At 44.5% G+C, this 13,783-nt stretch overlaps 1 long non-coding RNA gene across 1 annotated transcript; it reads left to right on the top strand.

Annotated features, from left to right (window-relative positions):
• Nucleotides 1-12,986: 12,986 nt before the first annotated feature.
• LOC135371758 (uncharacterized) lies at nucleotides 12,987-13,480 on the top strand. Its single transcript, XR_010415717.1, has 3 exons — nucleotides 12,987-13,003; nucleotides 13,064-13,159; nucleotides 13,259-13,480. It is a non-coding gene; the product is annotated as an uncharacterized LOC135371758 (long non-coding RNA).
• Nucleotides 13,481-13,783: the final 303 nt, after the last annotated feature.

Raw genomic sequence — 13,783 nt, forward strand, 5'->3', positions numbered from 1 at the left:
ACCAGTGTAAGTTTTATCTGGGTAAAATTTGTGTATTTCCTAAAACAGTGTTGAGTGCTGGGTTAGTAATTAAAATCACAGATCCTTTAAAAACCCGGTATTTCTAAAAAACATATAGATCTTTTCAAAGGGTATGAAACTTTCATCGCCCAACAAAAGCGCCGGGTGGAGTGGTAAGAAGTTTCTATAGAATAAAACAAAATGACGTTCACGAAGACGCTGATATGCTGGGCATACAATGAGTATATGGAGGGTTGAGAGAAGTTCCCCACAGTGACTGCATTCAGGAGGGTCTTCTTCACGTAGGAGATATCCATGTGTTAAGTAGGTCTGCCCCAAGCGGAGCCGACAAAGTAGCACCTCATACAGTCGATTGGATGTAGATGGAGGAGGACCTATCTTAGGTTTTATAGTGTGTAATTTGTTACTTATCTGTCGGTCCTAAAAGCTTTGCCAGTGTCTGCTAATGCTGCTTTTTAAACATAGCCTGAGATCTTTTGATGGAATGTCGAATGGCGTTATGTCTTTTGTTAGGGCAGCCGCAGCTGCTCGATCGGCCTTTTCGTTTACGGGTATCCCAACATGGCTGGGTACCCAGCAGAACAGTAACCGATAAGCCCTGTTAGTTATAGTGTTTGCTAAGCTCCTTGCACGATGAACTATAGGATCTTTTGTGCTATGAATGCTACAGATAGTCTGTAAGGAACTCAAAGAATCTGTGTATATGACCGATGATTTGATACGATTTTGTAAAATATAATTGAGGGCTAAAATGATGGCATACACTTCTGCTGTGAAAACAGACATGGTGACTTTCAAGCGATGTGGCCTTGTAACTGTGCCAGTGACCATAGCGCACGATACCCCAGAAACGGTCTTTGAGCCATCAGTGTACAACTCTACATGGCTGCCAAAGCTATCCTTTAACACCTCAAGTTCCTGCTGGAGTACAGTGTTAGCAGTATCACGCTTGTTGTATCTGGAAAGGTACATGTTGCATTTTGGAGGGGGCTGCCATGGAGAGATTTTCTTAGTTGTCTCAAGAATCATACAGTTGTATTCTGGAAAGCCATAGTGTTCGACTGCTTGTGACATTCTAATGCTAAAAGAAGACACGGCTGAAGGTCTGTTCAAGAAGTGCTGTCTGAATTGTGTATCTTTCACACCATTGATATGCTGGGTTCTCAGGGTGACCCCTGATTCTAAGTGCATATGAAGCAGCGAGGTAAAACCTACGTCTCTCTAAAGATCACTGATTCGCTTCTATGTATAGACTTTGTATCGGAGAAGTTCTGAATGCTCCGAGTACTAAACGCAGTCCTTGGTGGTGTATTGGATCGAGGATTTTGAGTGTAGATGGCCGTGCTGAACCATACACAGGACACCCATAATCCAATTTGGAAAGAACATGATGATGATGAAGGTTTTTTTGGCGCATTAGCGACGAAGGCCATAGTGCGCCAAGACAATGGTATGGATGGTTAGCAGTTTAAAAGGATTATTTCAATTAAAAAATATTAATAAAATAAAATCAAACAATATATATGAGCTTAGATGTGCTTTAAATACCCAGTGTCTCTTAAAAACTTGTATATATGGCTAAAATCGACTAGAGGTTCATCACTGAGTAGAAGAGCAGGGTGAAGAGGGACCTTGTATTTGTAAAAGAATGGAAAGTGTAGGTGGTGATGATGTTCTAAAAGTGGGCATGTTATGAGTATATGTATGATAGATAGGTCTGTTCCACAGTGAGGGCACTGAGGCGTGTCGTTCCTTCCTAGCAAATGCCCATGAGTTAAAAAACTGTGCCCAATCCTCAAACGGCTCGATAAAACTTCATGGTGTCGGTTTTCAAAATCTTGTGTAGGTTTGCATAGGCGAGGTTTTACTGTGTGCAGTTTGTTTGTTATCTGCTTATCCCAAAAAGCTTGCCAATCCGTGTGGATGGCTTTGTTCAGTTGCTGCAGCAAGTCATTAAGTGGAATCGCAAAAGGAGTTATATCGTTGCCTAAAGCAGCAGATGCAGCGCGGTCTACTTTCTCATTGCCGGAAATTCCGACATGGCTGGGTACCCAGCACAGTCTCAGCTGGAACCCTTTTTCTTGTATAATGCTGGCCAGGAATTGTGCGCGTCTCGCCAGGAGGTTTTTATGTGACTGAATACTGCAGATGGCACGTAACGAACTCAAAGAGTCTGTGTAGATTACTGTGTGTGTCATGTGTGTTTGTAAAACATGGATCAGTGCTATGATAATACCATAGAGTTCTGCAGTAAAAATTGAAAAGACATTGTTTAGGCAATGTGCCTTTGTGCACGAGCCACATACCATAGCACATGACACTCCTGTGGAAGACTTTGAAGCGTCAGTATATATCTCGGTGTGGCCTCCAAAGCTCTCCTTGAGAATCAGAAATTCCTGCTGGATTTCTGTGGTGGGTGTTTCCCTTTTATTAAACTTTGCAAGTGAAACGTCATATGCAACTGGTGGTTGCCAGGGATGAGTCAACTTATTGGCAACCAAGGAAGGTGAGTTGTAACTGAAAAAGCCATAACATTCGACGTCTCGTTGTACACGAATGCTGAAAGGTGGCACAGTTCTGGGTTTATTAAGAAACAGCTGTTTGAAGTTGCTCCGTGTCACTGAAGGAAACGAAGGATGCTGAGGGTGGCCTCTTATTCTCAAACCATAGGACAAGGTAATATTGATTGATTGATTATGTGTTTAATGGCACAAAGGCAACAAAGGCCATAGAGCGCCAAAACTATGGTGAGTGTGTCGGAGATGATTATGGGAAAGATGTGAGAGAGAGTGTGTGGTAGTTAAAACCTATCTACAGGTATGAGCGATGAGCGATGAGATTGACCAGGATAAGAGAGAGAGGAGGATGGCGATAGCAAGCGAGCATGGCAGTTAAAAGCTATCTACAAGTGTGACAATGAGATATTTACATGAGGAGTTCAGTGATATTGGATAAAAGCGGAGCAATGCTTATCTACATCTGACTAAGAAACCCACACGTGATCAAAAATGTAATGACGTTATCAAACGGCACAAGAGGGGTGTCCCCCAGTAGAAGGGCTGGGTGGAATGGGACATGGTATCTGTAGAATGCGGTGAAATACTGTTGGCGTTGATGCTCGAAGTGAGGGCAGGATGCCAGTACGTGCAAGACAGTCAAGCTGTCACCGCAGTACGCACAAGCTGGCGGATCCTGACCTCTGAGTAGGTGGTTATGCGTGAGCCATGTGTGTCCAATCCTCAATCTCGCGTAAAGAACTTCGGATGATCTGTTGATGTGTTCAGTCCGATGCGGGGGGGGAAACGTGTGGCTGTGTGAGGTGTAGCTTGTTATTTTCTTCCATTTCCCACTCCTGCTGCCACTGTGTGCAGACAGCTCTCTTTAACACTGGCAGGATGTCTTGGTAGGGTAGTCCTAGAGCTGACTCCTCTTGTGCCAACGCTCGCCGAGCCTCACGGTCGGCTCGTTCATTCCCCGGGATCCCAGTGTGGCTGGGGACCCAGCAGAGACAGATTGAAAACCCAATACAAGGTAATATAAGACCTTCGCCTGTCTAACGACCACTCATTTGCCTCTGCGTACAGACTGAGTGTTGTTTATATCTCTGATTATTCTGAGGAGGTGGGGGGTGTCTCGTACATGCGATGGCAGTGTTGTCGGAATATGGTTTAAATAGTGGTCCAGGAATTTCGAGAGTCTTTCTGTTGGTGTGTTGTTGTTAGATACAATTGGCCTGCCGGGGATGTCAGCCGTATAGAGCGCGTTGGCGTGTACCTTGTGGATTTTGGGCAGTAAATAGAAACGACCTGCGCCTGTGTTTGATGGGGTGAGATACCTGAGGTCATCACGTGTGATGAGCTTTCGTTCGTGGAGGTTCTGTATGGTATGGGTTATTAGCGCCGTGTACTCCTTTGTTGGGTCATGGTCCAGTTTGAGGTAGTGTTGCGTATTGTTGAGTTGCCTATGAGCTTCAGAAATATATTTATCTGTGGGCCAGATGACGATACTCCCACCCTTATCTGCGGGCTTGATAATGATATCATCTCTGTCAGCTAGCGCTTTGATGATGTCACGCTGTGCTTTAGTGAGGTTGTGACCACGCCAGCTTTGGGAAATACCGCGAAGGATGTCGTTGCTTACTTGTTTAATGTACAGGTCTAATGCGGGTTCTCGGCCGTGATTTGGTGTCCAGGCTGATGGTAGTCGGAGGTCGTTGTTGTTTTCTTGTGTTGTATGAGCGAAGCATTCTCTAAGGCGTAGCCGTCTCGCAAAGTCTGATATGTCTTTGTGGATTTCGTATTCGTTAACAGAATTGAGTGTAGGGCAGAACGTTAACCCCCTAGAGAGGACTTGTAGTTCGTCGCTGGTTAGTGAGCGTGATATATCTATTACGGTGCTTGCGTCAGCGTTTTCTCGGGGTGGCTCAGCGATGTTGCGGAGAGTTGTGGTTGTGGTGCTGGAAATGATTTGTTCGGCTGCTGCGTGTGTCGTGTTAGTGGGTCCGGTATCCGTGTCGTTGTTGGAATTAGGTTTTCCGAGTTTTGAGTGTTCCTTGTTAGCTAGCTCGCGATTGAGTTGTTGAATGTGTAGTTCGAGAGTGTTTGCCTCCGCGTCGGTGAGACTGATATTGTTCATATGGGCCTGGATCGTAGCGAGTTGCGCGTGGCACTGTTTCTTTAATACTTCAAGAAAAAACCGAAAAAATCCCGACGCGTGCCAAATAAGCTTCATCACAAGATATTCCAACGCACTTCCAAACATCAAAGCCATTCTACAGAAGCACGAGCCCCTCCTCCAAAGCACTGACTGACTTAGCAACATATTCACAAATCCCATACAGGTGACATACCGACGCGCAAGAAACCTGGCAGACTCCTTGGTCAATGCCAAAACCAGCAAAACGAGCGCCCCGTACACGGGAACACGACCCTGCAACCTCCCGCGCTGCAAAACATGCAAGCACATTCAACACGCTAACTCCATCAAAAGCACTGCGAGCAATTACACCCACCCCGTTAACCACGCATTCACATGCACAAGCTCCAATGTCATATACTGCATTGAATGCGGCGACTGCTCTATGCAATACATTGGTGAAACCGGCCAACAAATGAACAACCGCCTTACCGGACACAGAACCGACACGTCCAACAAACTCCCCAAAGCAGTCGCCGAACACTTTAACGTTCCTGGTCACAATTTTGACAACATTAAACTATATATTCTAGAAACCGGGTTTAGATCCACACGTGACAGACGTGATAGGGAGTCTTATCTCATATACAAGTTCAACGCTCTTCACCCGTCCGGTATCAACAAATCACAAGGTACCCTAGAAACACTTCACAAATAAAATATGCTTTTCCCTTTTACCTTCAATATCATCTGTTATGTTCTGCATGGCCACTGCTTTCTGCCCTCTTTATTGCATGCCACAACTTTGTATTACAAATATATATTTAAAAAAAAATCCCTTGCTCGTTCTGGAATTTTCCCCACGTAACCACTAACCTCCTTATCTTTCGCTATGTTTGCCAATTCGTGCCTGTTGTCCCGTTTCGTCCACGTGTTCGTGAACCTCCCATTTTTCTGTAACCGGTCTGTAGCCTAGATCACTACGTTCACATAATCCCCTCCACACTCTAACAAAGCAGCCATTCACTCCGGCCGTAGAAGCCCGTACGGACCCTTTCTTCCCTCCGGGCTGTTGACCCACAATTCGCATGAACCTTTAAACACGTCACACCTAACCCTTTAAATACCATGCCAATGATGAGGACGGTGCCCAGAAGAAGAACAGTCTCTGTTCGAAATATCGGCGACTTCTGTCCTGAGGCAACTCCCTTCCTACTTGTTAAGGATATGTTCGACAATATAACTAGCTCTCAAGGAGGTATTCGTTCGTTATATTTCGAAAGTAAAAAATAATCGAACGTAAAACGGTACAAGTCTGCATGTGCCGTGTTCGTACACTAAATGGACGAATGACTCATGGCTTGTTTGATAGACTTAGATAGATTTTGAAGTGATCTGTTAATAAACGTACTTGGAGATTTCTGAATGTGAAATCATAGGACAGAAAGGAAGGCACACAAATACAACGCAGGGTGCCGTTAATTTCTCACACTTCTGCTTTCAGGTGCAGGCAGACTTTGAAAATGGCATTCTTAGGTCCCTGGGCATTCAAAGATCAGTGAGAACAAAGTGCTTGAAGCGTTATGTCTAGATTCATCTCTTGCAGCTTTTGCATGGCAAACCGTTGCCTATGGAGGTGCGTGAATCAATCTGCATGCTCCTGAAATACGAATATTATTATGTGTTACACATCGAGATTACGAACAGCTGGTTGCAGAAAATGAAGTCACCTCTCGTGACTTAAGTAATTCATGAGAACGAATTTTGTTTTTCTTCTTGCAAACAAACAAACAAACCGTTTCGTCACATTCGTATGCAGATTATTTGCAGAAAGGCATTTCGAGAGTCTGTCCAGTACCAGTTTCCTGCATTTATCACAACGTAGGCTTTTAAGAAAAACCACACGCGGGAAAGTACATAAGCAGGCTCTGATGTCACGATTCTACGGTTCTGAGGCTGGAACATACACAGACGGATAAACACAACACATCCACAAGGTACCGGCATCGGGCTTTTTCGTCGATTGCCATTTTTCACCTCTCCGATTTTAGAACCAAGGCAGCCCTGTAGGAGAATGGCGACGTCCGCGACAATGTTCACAATATGGCAGGAGTCCACCATAGCTAGAACGGACACCGGGAACTCTTTTGGTCACTGACGACACGTATTCAGAGTTGTACATATTGAAATTCGACAGCTGAGCATACCACTATCTGCAATGTCAACGAGAATCCTGATACCCAGCGAAAAATACAGCAAGCGATTCGCCCGGACTCGGTACTCTCGTTCCTAGGCCTCCGCAAAGAACCACACGCTTCTGGTAACTATTTTCATTCGCGGGAGCAAGAAGCCTTCGCTGCCCTGGGGCTGCCGTGCCTGTCGACCAGTCAGGGACGATTAAATTTGAAAGTTTGAATCCGAAGCGTTCATATCACAACAGTTTATTTCTACTAATCTTTACACCGTGGATTTTTGCGTGATTTTTTTAGGAGTTGTTATTTGGAGTAGTTGTTGTTTGAGATTGTTATCGAAGTCTATCTTGCGAAGTGTAAACCAGAGTGAGCCCTACCTCTGGTGTGCCAAACGACCTCGGAGAGTCTCGGCGGTGAAAACGGACAGCGCGGGCGTGTATAAAACATTCAACACACTGAACGTCACATTCATACACGTTGGAGCAGAAAATTCGCTGGTTTAACGAGATTCCCACTGCATAAGTAGTATCTCAAAAGATTCCTCTTGATTTCCGATTCTCAAAAACTGCTCACACATCAAAATCCGTTCAATACTTTTCAAGATACGATCATCCGAACAAGATAAACACACGTGCAAGGGGGCCGCCATATTGGTCGGTCACAGGAAGTTATAAGATCTGCCTCCACTTCCTCCAGACCAAGTATATAACCCCTAGATCTCCCACATCACCATCCTTTGAGGGCCTTTGCCCTCACTTCCTAAGTAGGGCAAACCCAATCTGCCCTTATTCAGCTAAAGTTGGCCAAATTCTGCCAATACTTTAATCCCTCATAACTTTGGCCCTAATTACCGCAGCTTTATGCGGTAAAGAGCCTCTAGTAGAGGGTTTATTAATAAAGCTGAATAAAAAGGAAACTTAACAAAGGAACACAAAAACCCCGAAAAATCGGTTTGAAAGTTGTCACCCCTACCAAGTACGCTGAAACATCGTGGGCTACGGAGCCTAGGTGCAGGGCTTGCATATGGAATAGCCCATAACTGAAAGCGTACACACCAACAGAGCTGTCAAGTAATTGAGTATAAGTACTCAAGTTACTGTAATTAATTACTTTTTATGTAATTAATTACTGTAACTAAATACTTTTTAGAATCACTAATTGTAATTGTAACTTAATTACCTTTTTATTGTAACTTGTAATTAACTGACAATTACTTCCCTCAATTACTTTTTCGGCGCGTGACGAGAATGACTGCTCAACGCTCAACAAATGGTGACGCCGCCACCCGGCAACCTTGATCGACCACGCACGGCTCGGCTTGCCGGCTTGCCCAAAGCAAGCCAAGTCCAGCCAGATGCTGTTCCAGCGTCCAGCCTTTACTTCCTGCCGAAGCGGACGCGCGCGGGTGTTTATGCACTTGTGATGGGGGATGATTCTTCGACGTCGTCCGTCGAAACGGTTGAAACGGACAAAAACGGAGTCCTACCCTGGCCGTATTATGCGCGTTTCTTCGAAGCTAATGGAAAAATTGACGGGAAGAACATAGAGGTGAAATGCAAGCTATGCATGCCGAAAACCAAGGTACTGAGGACATCTACGCTCAGCACATCGAACTTAAGAAAGCACCTCATGGTAGGTAATTGAAACAGCAGAGCACTACTTAATTCATCATTCATAAGCTATCGTCAAGGTACCTTTACGGAGTGAATAACGCGGTTCGTGATGCATTCAGCACATAATTCCTATAGTTTCGGATTGTAGCAATGATCTTCGCGTGAGCATAAAAACGACGAAGCTATCCTCAGCATGTTGGTACAATGTTGGTCATATGAACCCTGTTGATCATGTTGGTCATATTATCACATATCTCTATGTATGAGCCGTGAACAAGAAAAAAAAATGGCCTGCTTTATCGCGGTTACGTGAGAGTCCGAGCGTGTAGCCTGGGTGTGATTTTGAGCCCTTGAATACCGTGCCGTTCCGGACGAATCGAGCACATTTGCTTGCTGCGTTTCCAGCGGTCGTATAACGGCTGACTTGCTCGTGCAACCGATTTTGTGTACAGTCGTTCATTTTGATGCCTCATATCAGAACGATGAGGTGACCTTGCGTTTGCGAAGAGCTGTGCTGTCATCTGTATGTTGTCCGTGTGAGCAGCGTGACGATAAACAGCAAGTTAACTAAATCCGTCATATCATTTAGCGCCTTCACCCGGAATCGCTGCGAGCTGAGAAAAGAAAGACAGACGCCGCGAAAAGAAAGAGAAAAGCAGCTGACAGTGGGGAGGCAAGTGCGCCAACCAAACAAGTAGCTGACATAAGAGCGTTCACGGCGGGCCCAACATTGTCCCACGGTATGCATGAATTGTTTAGAGATTCCCTTGTGATAATTTGTTTTTCAGTAGCACTGTCGTTCTAACAAATTCCCTCTCTGTTGACAGGCACCCTAAACAAAATGATCCGTGGTATGATAGTCCAGGGTGGGCTGCCGTTTTCCATTGTTGAACAGCCGCATTTTAGACAGATCCTAGCTGCAGGCTTTCCTGGGCGAAATATTGACTCTCGTGGTACACTAGTACAGAAGCTGCAAGCTGAAACTTTGGAGCTCAAGGAAAGTCTCCGTGAAGAACTTGCAAAACTGAACTATGTAGCTTCAACAGCAGACTGTTGGTCTGTTCACAAAAGGTAATGTTTTCATTGCTGTTAGCCACTGTTCATTTTTCAAAAATATTTCAGGTCCTACTTGGGTGTAACTGCACACTGGATTAACGAAGAAACCCTCAAGAGGGGGTCCGCTGTCCTTGCCTGCAAGCGACTCAAAGGAAGTCATACATTTGACGTACTAGCAGCTGCTCTTGAAGGAGTATATAATGACTACAATATCCTGGATAAGTTAACTTCTACAACGACGGACAATGCGTCTAACTTTGCAAAAGCGTTTAGGTGTGTAGGACAGCTCTTTGGATGTTGCACTATATGGAGTGAACTTCATGAAATGAGTCGAAATGTTTCTGATCTTGACCGATTTCAGCCAGTTTGCAAGGTTTCCTGACTACGAAGGTGAGGCAGCGCAGACCAGTGAGACCAGTAGTAATGTGGATGGCTATGACGATGCGGTCCCTGTTCTGATCTATGACGTACTAAGGGCATCAGACGAAACCAGATTTGAGTACTCCCTCCCGCGTCATCAACGGTGCGCGTGTCATCTGCTTAGTCTGGTAGCCACCAAGGTGAATATTCCTTTAAAATGTGACAACCTGTAGAATTACTCTTATATTTTAATTTTTTAGGACATACAGAAAGCAAGCATGCCTCCCTCATTAAAAAAGCAACACAGTCAGACGTACGCCAAATGTTCTGCCATTTGGAATAAGCAAGCAAGGTCCACTTCCTTCGCGGATGCTGTCAAAGACTGCTGCGGCTCATATCTTCCCACACCATGTGTGACTCGATGGAATTCCATGTACATAGCACTCAAGTCTCTCCACGACGCTCTTGTGAGATGTGATGCAAAACTCAAGGACGTTTGCGAGAAGTTCGGACTACCGCGTTTCACAGCTGGCGATAAGGAGTTCATGCAAGAATATGTAGCTATCACAGCGCCACTCGTGCAAGCGCTTGACCTCCTTCAACGAGAGCAAATCATGTTTATGGGATATCTGCTTCCCACTATTGCTACAGTGAGAGGAAAACTAGTGCAGATGAAGGAACAGCAGTCCCTTAAGTTCTGCATGCCGCTGCTTGAGAGCATGGTTGAAGGCATTGATGCAAGGTTTGGCGAAATGATGACCGACAGGCACCTCATTGTGAGTTCCGTATCACATCCAAAATTCAAGGCAGAATGGATTGAGGATACTCCACGTAAACAAAGCGCGCTCGCGTATTTCAGGAATGCGCTAGAAGTGTTGTCATTCACCAAGAAGCCGCAAACGGATAAAGAAGGATCTTCTGATGACAGTTCTCCCGACAGGTTTTTCACCTTCCAGAGAAACAAGCAAAAATGTGCTCCGCCATGGGAGGAGGAGTTTGCAAAGTATATTTCAATGCCAACCTCGAATTCTCTCAATTGCTTGAATGGCCTGCCCCTTATAAAAGACCTGTTCCTGAAGCACAACACGTGTCTCCCCAGTAGCGCATCTGTGGAAAGGTTATTTAGCATCGGTGGGACCATCATGGTGAGGAGGAGGGCGAGTCTTATGGATGAAAATTTCGAGAATGTCCTTTTGCTAAAAACCAATGGGCACTATCAGGTACCATTGTAAAGGCAAACTTTCTATAAGAATAATAGTTAAAATATTATCATCATTTTAACTTTGTTATTCTCTAGTCATTCTGTGTACCTGCTATCAGCTTCCATTGTAAACGCAAACTTTCTATAATAGTGATAACAGTTAATATAATATTTTTACTTTGTGTTATCCTCTAGTCATTCTGTACACCAGCTTCATTTGAATAAACAGATTCTGACAGTTCACCAGCAGCAGTGCACCATTCCTTTGCGTTATATGAAAAAGTAACTTAAGAGTAATTCAATTACATTTGGACAGTAACTGTAACTGTAACTCAGTTACATTTCAGTTTCGGTAACTGTAACTGTAATTAAAGTACTTTCAAAGGCATGTAACTGTAATTGTAATTTAATTACATTTTGAATGTAATTTTGACAGCTCTGGTTACATCTCAACTGCAGCCTCATCAAAAGTGACACCTGCTGTGTTTGTGTCTTCCCTGTGCATCACTTCGTGGTTATCCAATGTCATAAGAGGTCCATTTCTATACCTTTCTGGTAGACTGTCAAAGCTGTTAGCCTCCACTTGACCAAATATTGCAAAAAAATGTTTGCATGGCAATCCTGTTGCGAGGAAGTCCTTGCAGCGACACCAGGTCACCGGAGCTCATCCAAAACTGCCGTCAAACTAAGGAAGCCGCCATTAGGCGTCCCCGTGTTGCCAGGCCGGAACTGGCGGAGCCCGCTAGTTTTGGCGGAGGAAATCTGAACAATGGTTTTGGTTCATGTTTGTCGTTTTGTCACTGCGTGTACCAAACAAAGATGTGTGAAACGTGATAAAAAAGCGGTTAAATCTAGAGTGGGGTCATATGTTGTGTGTTTTATTGTTCCGATGTATTCTTTTAGACTAGCCTCCACCTCTGAGCTTTCTAACTCGAGCCTACTTAGATTTCGGTTTCTATTCCGTGGTTGTCAAACCTGTCAAGCCGTAAAACGCGTGGACGTGTCTTTAATTAGTACGGTTATTGGCGATTTCAAAGATATCGTGGTTACCGACGCCTTTAAATGGAGCCGAAATTCGAGAGCTTCGACGCTCTGTTTCGGAAGTCAGAACATAAACATGAAACTGCCCATTGGCCTCTGGTGATGGAACTCAGGAGCACCTTTCCTAAAGTAAGTGGCCTGCTTTTCCCACTTTCATGTGTGTGAAATTCGTCCACTATGTTTTTGAGTAAATTAAGTTTGTCTTTCCCTGGCCGTGCAGCTTTGTACATCAGAGTGCCAGTATGTACAAACATAGCTTTATATCTGTAACATCCACCCAAACCTTTTAATTTCAACATCAGAAATGTTTTACTAACACAGCATTGACAAGAGGGCACATGCCCCAAGGTAGCATGCCGCTTAGCACCCACGTTATCCCAGCTACTTATATTTGTTTGATCCCATCTGCCATGTCGCCATCACCATCTGAGAAAAGGTACCAAAAGAAGCAGTGCAAGTTACTAAGAAAATAACTGCATTTCAGATACAAGTACACACACATATAGGAGCACCTTGTATTTTCCTCAAGATAATACAAGCACTCAGATATTTTCACTCTGGGAATACGACAAGCAGATGCTGCACCATCCCATTAACAATGGCAATCCAGAAGATGTGGGTTCGATCCCTACAGCTGGCTAACCTTTTCAGTGACTTTCATCTTTCACCATTAACAGCTCCACTCGGGAAGGCTCTGGGGATGCATGCACCTGGAGCTGGAGATCCTATAGCTTTTTTTCGACACATTTGAAGGTGTATTATGCGTGTGCTACATGAAGATCAAGAGGGCACTACTTGTGTTGTTAATGAAAATTTGTCGCCCTCACAGGCTCCCACGACAGCATACGGAACGATATTCGATATGGGTTCAGCGACTTGAGGAAGTGAATGTGAAATCCTACACTGACTGCAAACACGACCTCATGTGCTCCACTCATTTTCAGCAATGCTTCTTTTATGGTGGACACAGTCGAGCTGTACTGAAGCCTGGTGCATGCCCTAGCATTCCGGCTCCAGGTCAACAAAGTATACATGTTCAGGTGATGGAGCTTACACTGTTTCATTCCTTTTAGTGTCAGTGTGCCCCTGTACTTCTCTGTGAATTTTCTCAATTTTACCCTGCTCGTGCTTGTGTGCAGGTCATGCAAGAGTATACCAACAGCAAAGCGTGTCTCAGATGCAAACCTCTTCAAGCATTTGCCATGAAGCCATGACACAGGAACGGCTCCACTTGGGTCATTCAGTTGAAAGTCTGCTTGCAGCGTACTTTTTGCTTGAGCAAGGGTTTTCAAATCCTTTAAAAAGTAAAGTACTAATTAAAAGTACACGATTGCTGCATAAATGCAATTTTAAAAGCCAGAAAAGCCAAAAAAGGGTGGCCAGATAGTTTGTGTGAGGCATATTCATCTAGCACGTGTTACATGACTAAAATTCATGTACTCACCACAAAACTATGGCTTAAATATTTGTGCAATTGTACCAAAACCAAGGAAGAATCTTCAGCAAAGTGCGCGGGCACTACGACTGTCTACATCAAGCAGCTATGTGCTGCAACATGTTCTACATCATGGCTGCTCAGTCAATCATCTCTTTTATATGGGGAGTACCGACACTGTCAGTGCAGCGTGGCGTGGTGAATGCTCCTGTGTAATACAGTCAAAGCT

The sequence above is a fragment of the Ornithodoros turicata genome, unplaced genomic scaffold (genome assembly GCF_037126465.1).
Source record: "Ornithodoros turicata isolate Travis unplaced genomic scaffold, ASM3712646v1 Chromosome12, whole genome shotgun sequence".
Taxonomy (NCBI): Eukaryota; Metazoa; Arthropoda; class Arachnida; order Ixodida; family Argasidae; genus Ornithodoros; species Ornithodoros turicata.